Below are 7,621 nucleotides of genomic sequence, written 5' to 3' on the forward strand. Positions count from 1 at the left end.
ACTCAACATCGACCAGTTTGGCTTGGAGAACCTACAGGCAGTCCGGCTCTGATGCCAACGCTGTCAGGACCCCGACTCGATGTCACATCGATCTAGCTGGTAACACCTCATATCACTTTGCGGCCTCACGCACGGTATTCCCACGGGTGTCGTCTTACCTTTTCCCGGGACCGTTTGCGCCTTTTGGCTCACGTATATGATAGTGTCGCTAGCATCCATATGATAAAGAGCCCGGGCTGACATGACTAGTCGTAAACCCAAAGTGGCACAGACTTACAGGGACAGGCATCCATGACCCAGCTTCGAACGTGTCGGTCATCAGCAAGTGGGTCCGGGCTGTAGCACTGGGCTAGCAGGACTCCGGTAAACCGGGCTGTAGCGGGCTAACAGGACTCCGGTACTCAAAGCGTGACATTTCCCCGAAGGGACAGACACAGGAACGAAGAAGGACACATGCCGGCCAGCCTAAGTGTTCCAGAGCAGTAGCAAGCTACCATGGCTCAGCGGTAACACTAGGAGACATTTCCCGGTAAGAGAGGCTACTAAAGATAAACAACTAGATAGTCAGATCCCACACATACCAAGCATTTCAATCATACACACAATATGCTCGATATGTGCAAATACAACGAAGCATCACAACATGACTCTATGACACAAGTACTTTATTTAAGGCTCAGGGAGCCATACATATCATACACACAGGTACGGGTCTCACGACCCAACATACAAATCATACAGTCATACAAGCCAACAGCGGAAGTACTTTGTCTGGGTACAGACAACTAGTAAAATAAAAGAGGCTTGGAAAGCCTAGCTATACTACGTGGTCCATCACAAGCTCAGGGTCACCACCTGGGTCTTTAGCCTACTCGTTGATGTCAACGTCTACATAGAACCCATCAGAAGGGGTTGCAGCGTCTTCTGTAAAAATGTAGATTATAGCAACATGAGTACAAAGGTACTCAGCAAGACTTACATCAGATCCTACATACATGCATAGTATCAAGAAGGGTTGGTGGAGTTATTGCAGCAAGCCAGCTTTGACTCTTGGCTAGACTATCCTACGATACTCCAACTTGAAATGTTTTGCGCACACGAGTCCACTACTCACCACTTCAATACACTACCGAGGATCCACCTCCGTCTTCCTACGGAAGAGCCATCCTCGGCACTCACACTTATCTTGAGGCTTTTAGTAGTTTCCATTTACTTGTCTATGAACTGTATAGGCAACCAAGTAGTCCTTTACCGCGGACGCGGCTATTCGAATAGATCATGATAACCCTGCAGGGGTGTACTTCTTCATACACGCTCTCACCACTTATCGTCGTTTACACGACATGTACTCGGCAACCTTCAAGCGGAAGCCCAACGTGGGTGTCGGCCACGACCTACCTAATCACCTAAGCCTCCAGTCCAGGTTTATCGCCTATTCAGGTTCCATCCGCAGGGAGTCCGGCCGAGGTTTCCCATACGGCCCCGAACGATGTGAACAGGGTTCCCGAGATACCTAACGGGTATTCGGTACACCCGGCCACGTACCTACCGCATCACAGCCCACCCCTACGGTCAGCGCTGTCCACGGCCTCCAGTAGGCTACAAACACCAGAAACTACTTGCAACTCCTGGACGGAGAACTAGGGTGAATAAGAAGTCGAGAGGGTCCATTGGTTTCGGGCCCAATGCATGGTAGTAGCTGATTCTTAAATCACACATACAGATCTCAGTGCTTAAGGTCGGCTTCAATGAAACAACCCACCATGTACTCCTACATGGCCTCTCATCGATACCTTTACCAAATCGTGTTCACCACACCACTCTCGTTACCGACATAATCATTTCACTCTAGCCCATCACCCAGATGAACCAGACCTGACACGACTCTAAGCATAGCAGGCATAGCAAGGTAGGAACAACACATACATATGGCTCAATCAACTCCTACACATGCTAGTGGGTTTCATCTAGTTACTGTGGCAATGACAGGTCATGCAGAGGAAATGGGTTCAACTACCGTAGCACACAGCAGTTTGAATCGCGTTGTCTTAATGCAGTAAAAGAGAGCAGGAGCGAGAACATGGGATTGTATCGATATGATCAAATGATTGGTTGCTTGCCTGATGGTTCGTTGCACGGATACGGTTCTTCGTTAGGGTAATCACGGTACTCCTCGGGGACAGACCCTGTCGCAAAGGACACCGATACACAAGCATCACCAAACAATGTGCAACAATATGATGCATGCATGAAACATGGCAATATGAGTGTGTTGGGCTAATGCAGCTAAAACCAGAAGGGTTTGAACAAATTTGAATCAAAGATTCAAATTCCAAATTCAAATATGGCCTTTTAAAGTGCCTTTTCTTGTTCTGATTAAAACATCAACTTAACTTGTTTGATCATGCATGAAAATAGTACAGATGGATAGATTGGATTTTTCTGATCATTTTTCATATATAATTTGTCCAACTTGGAATTACAGAATAAAAGTTATGAATTTTTGAAGTTTAAATAATATTCTGGAATTTCCTGATTTAATTTAAATCCAGAAATTCAATTACTGCGTCAGCCTGACGTCACAGTGGCATCAGCAGGTCAACAGGGCTGGCTCGGGTCAAACCTGACGTGTGGGGTCCACACGTCAGTGACACAGGGGCTAATCCCGCGTTGACCCGGGCTGGTTAGCTTTGACTAGGCCCTGGGCCCACTTGTCAGCGTCAGTAGGTGGGGGGGGTTAGTGACTAATTAACTAAGCCACGTCAGCCCGCCGGAGTTCTGGCCGGCGGCGACCATTAGCGCGGCGGCGAGAGTGGTTTTGGTCGTTTCGGCCACCAAATGGACCGCGGAGGCCACCGGAGTGGAGCTGAGGACAACCCGCATCTCTTGGCGGAGCCCGTTGGGGTCGGGGTGGCCGGAGTCGACGGCGGTGAGCTCGGCTGCGGCCGCCGGGGTTCGGTCGTGCACGGGAACGGTGCTGGAGCTCGAAGTCGAGCAAGGCGAGGCGCTAGGGATGCTCTACGGGGTTCTGTGAACTTGTTGGACTCGCCGGGGTGACCAAATGGTCACCGGAGCTGCGTCGACGGCGAGCTCGGCGACGGCGGAGGTTCGGCCGTGGTGGGGGGAAGCTACGGTGAGGGAACGAGGGGAAGGAGAGGGGGAAACGGTGGCGTAGCTCACCGCAGTTGCAGTGGGCGTCGAAGCGGGCTCGGGGACGCGCTGGAGACGGCGAATTCGACGGCGACGGTGGTCGGAGCCCGAAGAGGGGAACGGCGACGTGGCGGCGATGCAGGGCTTCCGGGGAGCTGTGGAGCGGTGGGGAGGAAGAGGGAGTCGAGGCGGAGCTCCTGAGCTAGTCGGGGAAGCGAGGGGTGGTCGGAGGCGGTGGCTATGGCGAACGGCGGCGACGGTGGTGTTCGGTCGGGCGGGGGAGAGAGCGAGGGAGAGCCGGGGAGAGTGAATGAGGTGTCGGCGAGGTCGGGGCGACGACCAGAAGACGATCCACGCGGCGCAACGGCGACCAGGGCGATGCAGAGAGGCTGGGTGGTGCGTGGCGAGCTCGGGCGCGCCATGCTCACCTCCCTGCCTGCTCTGGCAAGGGGAAGCAGCTGGCTGGCACGGGCCAGCATAGTGCTGGGCCGGCTGGGCTGGGCAGGTAGGTCCAGGTAAGTCTACTCCTTTTATTTATTTTTCTGTTCTCTGTTTTTATTTAATATATCTGCAACTTTGTTGAATTAAATAAAATACCTAGGCAACTCCAAAAATCACCAAACTACTCCTGGTCCATAGTTGGATTATTTCCAGCATGAAACATTTTAGTTTGGAGATATTTGAGCATTTAAATATTTTATATAATTTTAAATGCCCAAATTCAAATATTTATGATTTAATTCAAAAACCCTAGGATGGCCTAGGAAAATGTGCACCACTTTTGGCAGAGGTTCTGAACCAAGGCAAAAATGATGGGCATTTTAGAAGGGCATTTCAGGTTCATTGAAAAATTATTTTAGTAACCCTAGTTGGTTTCAGAGGGGACTGGGGGTTCTGTCATCCCCATTTCAAGTTTCTGATGAAAGAGTAAACATGATGCAACACTCTAATGCATGACTAGCTAGGGTGTGACATTCATCCTCTCGAACGGCATCATGCTCTGAAGGAATGTCGGCCTGAGGTCGATGATGTCGTCCACAATGTGGACACACAGATGCACCAAGACGTTAAATAATGTGGGCGGGAAGTACATCTCAAGCTGACATAGTATGACAACGGTCTCTTCTTGTAGCCTTCGGAGCTACTTCACACTGATGGACTTTCGAGAGATAATGTCGAAGAAGTTGCAGAGACTAGTAAGCATATCACGGACATGCTTGTCCATTATCCCTCTAATGGCAACCGGGAGTATCTGCATCATCATCACGTGACAGTCATGAGACTTCATCCCGCAGAACCTTTTCTTTTTGGTCTCTAGAAATCTGCTTATCTTCCCACAGTAATCGGAATTGTCTTTGATTCCCATAAGGCACTTGATGAATTGATCGATCTACTTCGCACTTAAGGTGAAGCAAGAAGGGGGGCAATAATTCTCCTCCTTCTTGTTGACTTTTCTGCCCCTTTCCCTCTCCTCCATCTCCATCTCCATCTCCTCCGTCGACTTGTTACGATGGATATCTTTCTTGATCTTCAAATCTTCCAAGTCTTTCCTTGCCTTCGGCCCATCCTTGGTCTTCTCTGGCATGTTCATCAGTGTGCCAAGCAAGCACTCGAGGACATTCTTCGTGATATGCATTTGATCAAGGCTATGAGGCATGTCATGATTGGGCCAGTACTCCAAGTCCCAGAAAACAGACGTCATTTTCCATACCTTCAGCAGTGGCTCCGGTGCCTTTTTCTTCTTTCCAGGCGCAGGGCACTGTTCCCAGTTTTTCAAGAGCTCATTGATTTCGGCGCCGTTCCTCTTACATGGAGGTCCTCGATGCTCAGCCAACACATTGAATAGATCTCAATGCTTTGTCCATGGGTCATCCTTCTCGAGCCATCTACGATGCCCCACGTATATGATTTTCCTGGACCAGACATCTTTCGTTGAAGTAAGCTGTTGAGACTTCGTATCATCCATGAACCTCGTGCATCCGCAGTATCCATTGCACACCTAACCCGAGGTGTACCCGTAACCGAGATAATTGTGCACCGTCGTCATCACTGCAACTCTCATATAGAAATACTCTACGTTGCCGGCGTCCCATGTCCATGCCGGTGTTTTCCATAACGTGTCTAGCTCCTCTTTCAAAAGCCCCATATATAGGTTAATATTATTTCCCGGTTGTTTCAGCCCTTGAATCAGCATGCTCATGTGTATGTACTTTGTATTCATGCACTTCCATGGGGGGATGTTGTACATCCATACAAAGACGAGCCATGTGTTGTGGTTGGTGTTTAGGTTTCCAAACGGATTCATGCCATCGGTACTCGCACCAAGCACTATGTTCCTTGGATCTTCTGCAGCAAATCCATATACGGCGTTGAATGCTCTCCATTGGCTTCGATCTATGAGGTGTCTCAGCTTCAGATCATCTCCATCATCAGGCATCTTCCTCCCCGCGTGAAAGTGCATGAGCTTTGCTTCCTTAGGATCTATGAAATACCACTGCAGATAGGGAGTGATGGGGAAGTACCATACAACTTTCTGAGGAGCTTTCTTTCCCGCCTCCTTGTATCGAGAAGCATTGCACACTAGACAACTGGGTTTTTCCGCGTGCTCCCTGATAAATGATGCAATCATTGATGCATGTGTGGTACCTAATGTGTGGCAAATAAAAATGGAAAACGATTTTCTTGGCCTCCTCGACACTAGTAGAACATAGGTTCCCGGCAGGAAGAACTTTATTAGGTAGATACTTCAAATGCTCATCGAGGCTTTTGTCCATCCATTTGTTTCCGGCCTTCGTCTTTAGAAGTTCGAGGGTGAAACTCAAGCAGGTCACGTCGAGATCGCAACCATCATACAATGGAGTCTTCGAGTTAACTTCAAGTTGTGCCATCTTGGCCTCCTCTCTGGAAGCAGCTCTCTTGCTAGTCATACTCGTGCGAAGGAGGTCTCGAACATGAGGGTCCTGCACGAATGCACTTAGTAGCATCGAAGACTGCGGCATGACTGCCGCCTCTTCTCCGCCATATCCGGACTCTTCTTAACCGTGTCCAGAATCTTCTCCGCCGCCGTCATTTCCAGACTCTTCCCTGTCACCATGTCCAGCGCCATCGTCTTCGTGTCGATCGGTCATCTCTTCATCTAGCCCCATGTCATTATTCCCTCCCATGTGGACGTCCTCATCATCATCATCTCCACTTATCAGCCGAGTATAGCCATCCATGAAACCATTCATTAGTAGGTGCGCCTTCAAACTGTCACGATCTAAATGGTCCAAAAGGACTGCTTCTTTCCATCTTGTACAGAGACATCTAATTCTAGTTGGATTATTTGCATACATATCCATCACCGCGGATTGCAAGTATCGCTCCACCTTCCATCCACTCACCTTCATGAACGACTGCATGGTATAGCAAGCAAAAGGGTTATAAACAAAATTCATGCATGCATCAAAGTCATATAAAAATTTGGCATGACCTTGCCTAAAAATAGGACATATCGAGTTTGCTCGAAATTCACCAAAATGGAAATAAATCGACATTTCGGCAAAACATAAGCAACCCGGGGGCATGTCAGTCGCCCAAATATCTCCATATCCCAAACACACATATTCCCATTGACACACATATTCCCATTCTTGAAATAAACAACTTTTTACTCACCTATCTCCCGAGAGAGACTGACTGGATGAGGCCTTTCGCTACCTATAGGGATGAAAAGTGTGGATGGCTAAATAGCAAGCTAGATCTAGTTGTCGGGGAGGAGAGATGACTCTAGGTAACTAATGGATAGTGAGAGAGATGATCTAGATAGATCTATATCTATGGAATGGAGGGAGACCCAACTAAATGAGGTAGCTAGAGATGAGAAGGCCATTTATAGAAGAGAGTTATGGTGGAGGGGGCATTAATGGGGAGAGAAGAGAGGTAGGAGGAAGAGAGAAGAAGGGAAACAATGGTGAGGGGAGAGGGGAAAGGAGGGGGAGAGAGGGTAAAGGGGGGAGGAGGGGCAGAGGCGGTGAAAAGGTGGCACCAACCACGCCTAGCAGTAGCGCTGTTTTCTAGAAAACGCTGATGCTATTGTACTTAGTAGTAGCGCTTTCAAGGAAAAGAACTACTATTAAGTGGGGCCAATTACTAGTAGCGGTGCTGTAAAAAAAGCTCTACTGCTAAAATCTTAGTAGTAGCGATGTATTCTGGACAGTGCTGTTACTACAGCTAGCCTCAGTTGGCTCGTTGGGTCCCACTCAGTAGTAGGGCTTTTTACCTTTACAGCGCTACTAATAAAGCATTAATTGTAGCGCTGCCCCAGACCAACGCTACTACTAGTTAGCAGCAGCACTTGCTATTTTCAGCGCAACTACTGATGTCCTACCTATAAGCATTTCCCTAGTAGTGTGTTGAGATGATGGATGTTGGCAATGAGGACCCAAGCATTGTCAATCACCTAGTCCTGCACGAGGAATAGCCAAAACAA

This window comes from Triticum aestivum, chromosome 6A (assembly GCF_018294505.1).
Source record: "Triticum aestivum cultivar Chinese Spring chromosome 6A, IWGSC CS RefSeq v2.1, whole genome shotgun sequence".
Taxonomy (NCBI): Eukaryota; Viridiplantae; Streptophyta; class Magnoliopsida; order Poales; family Poaceae; genus Triticum; species Triticum aestivum.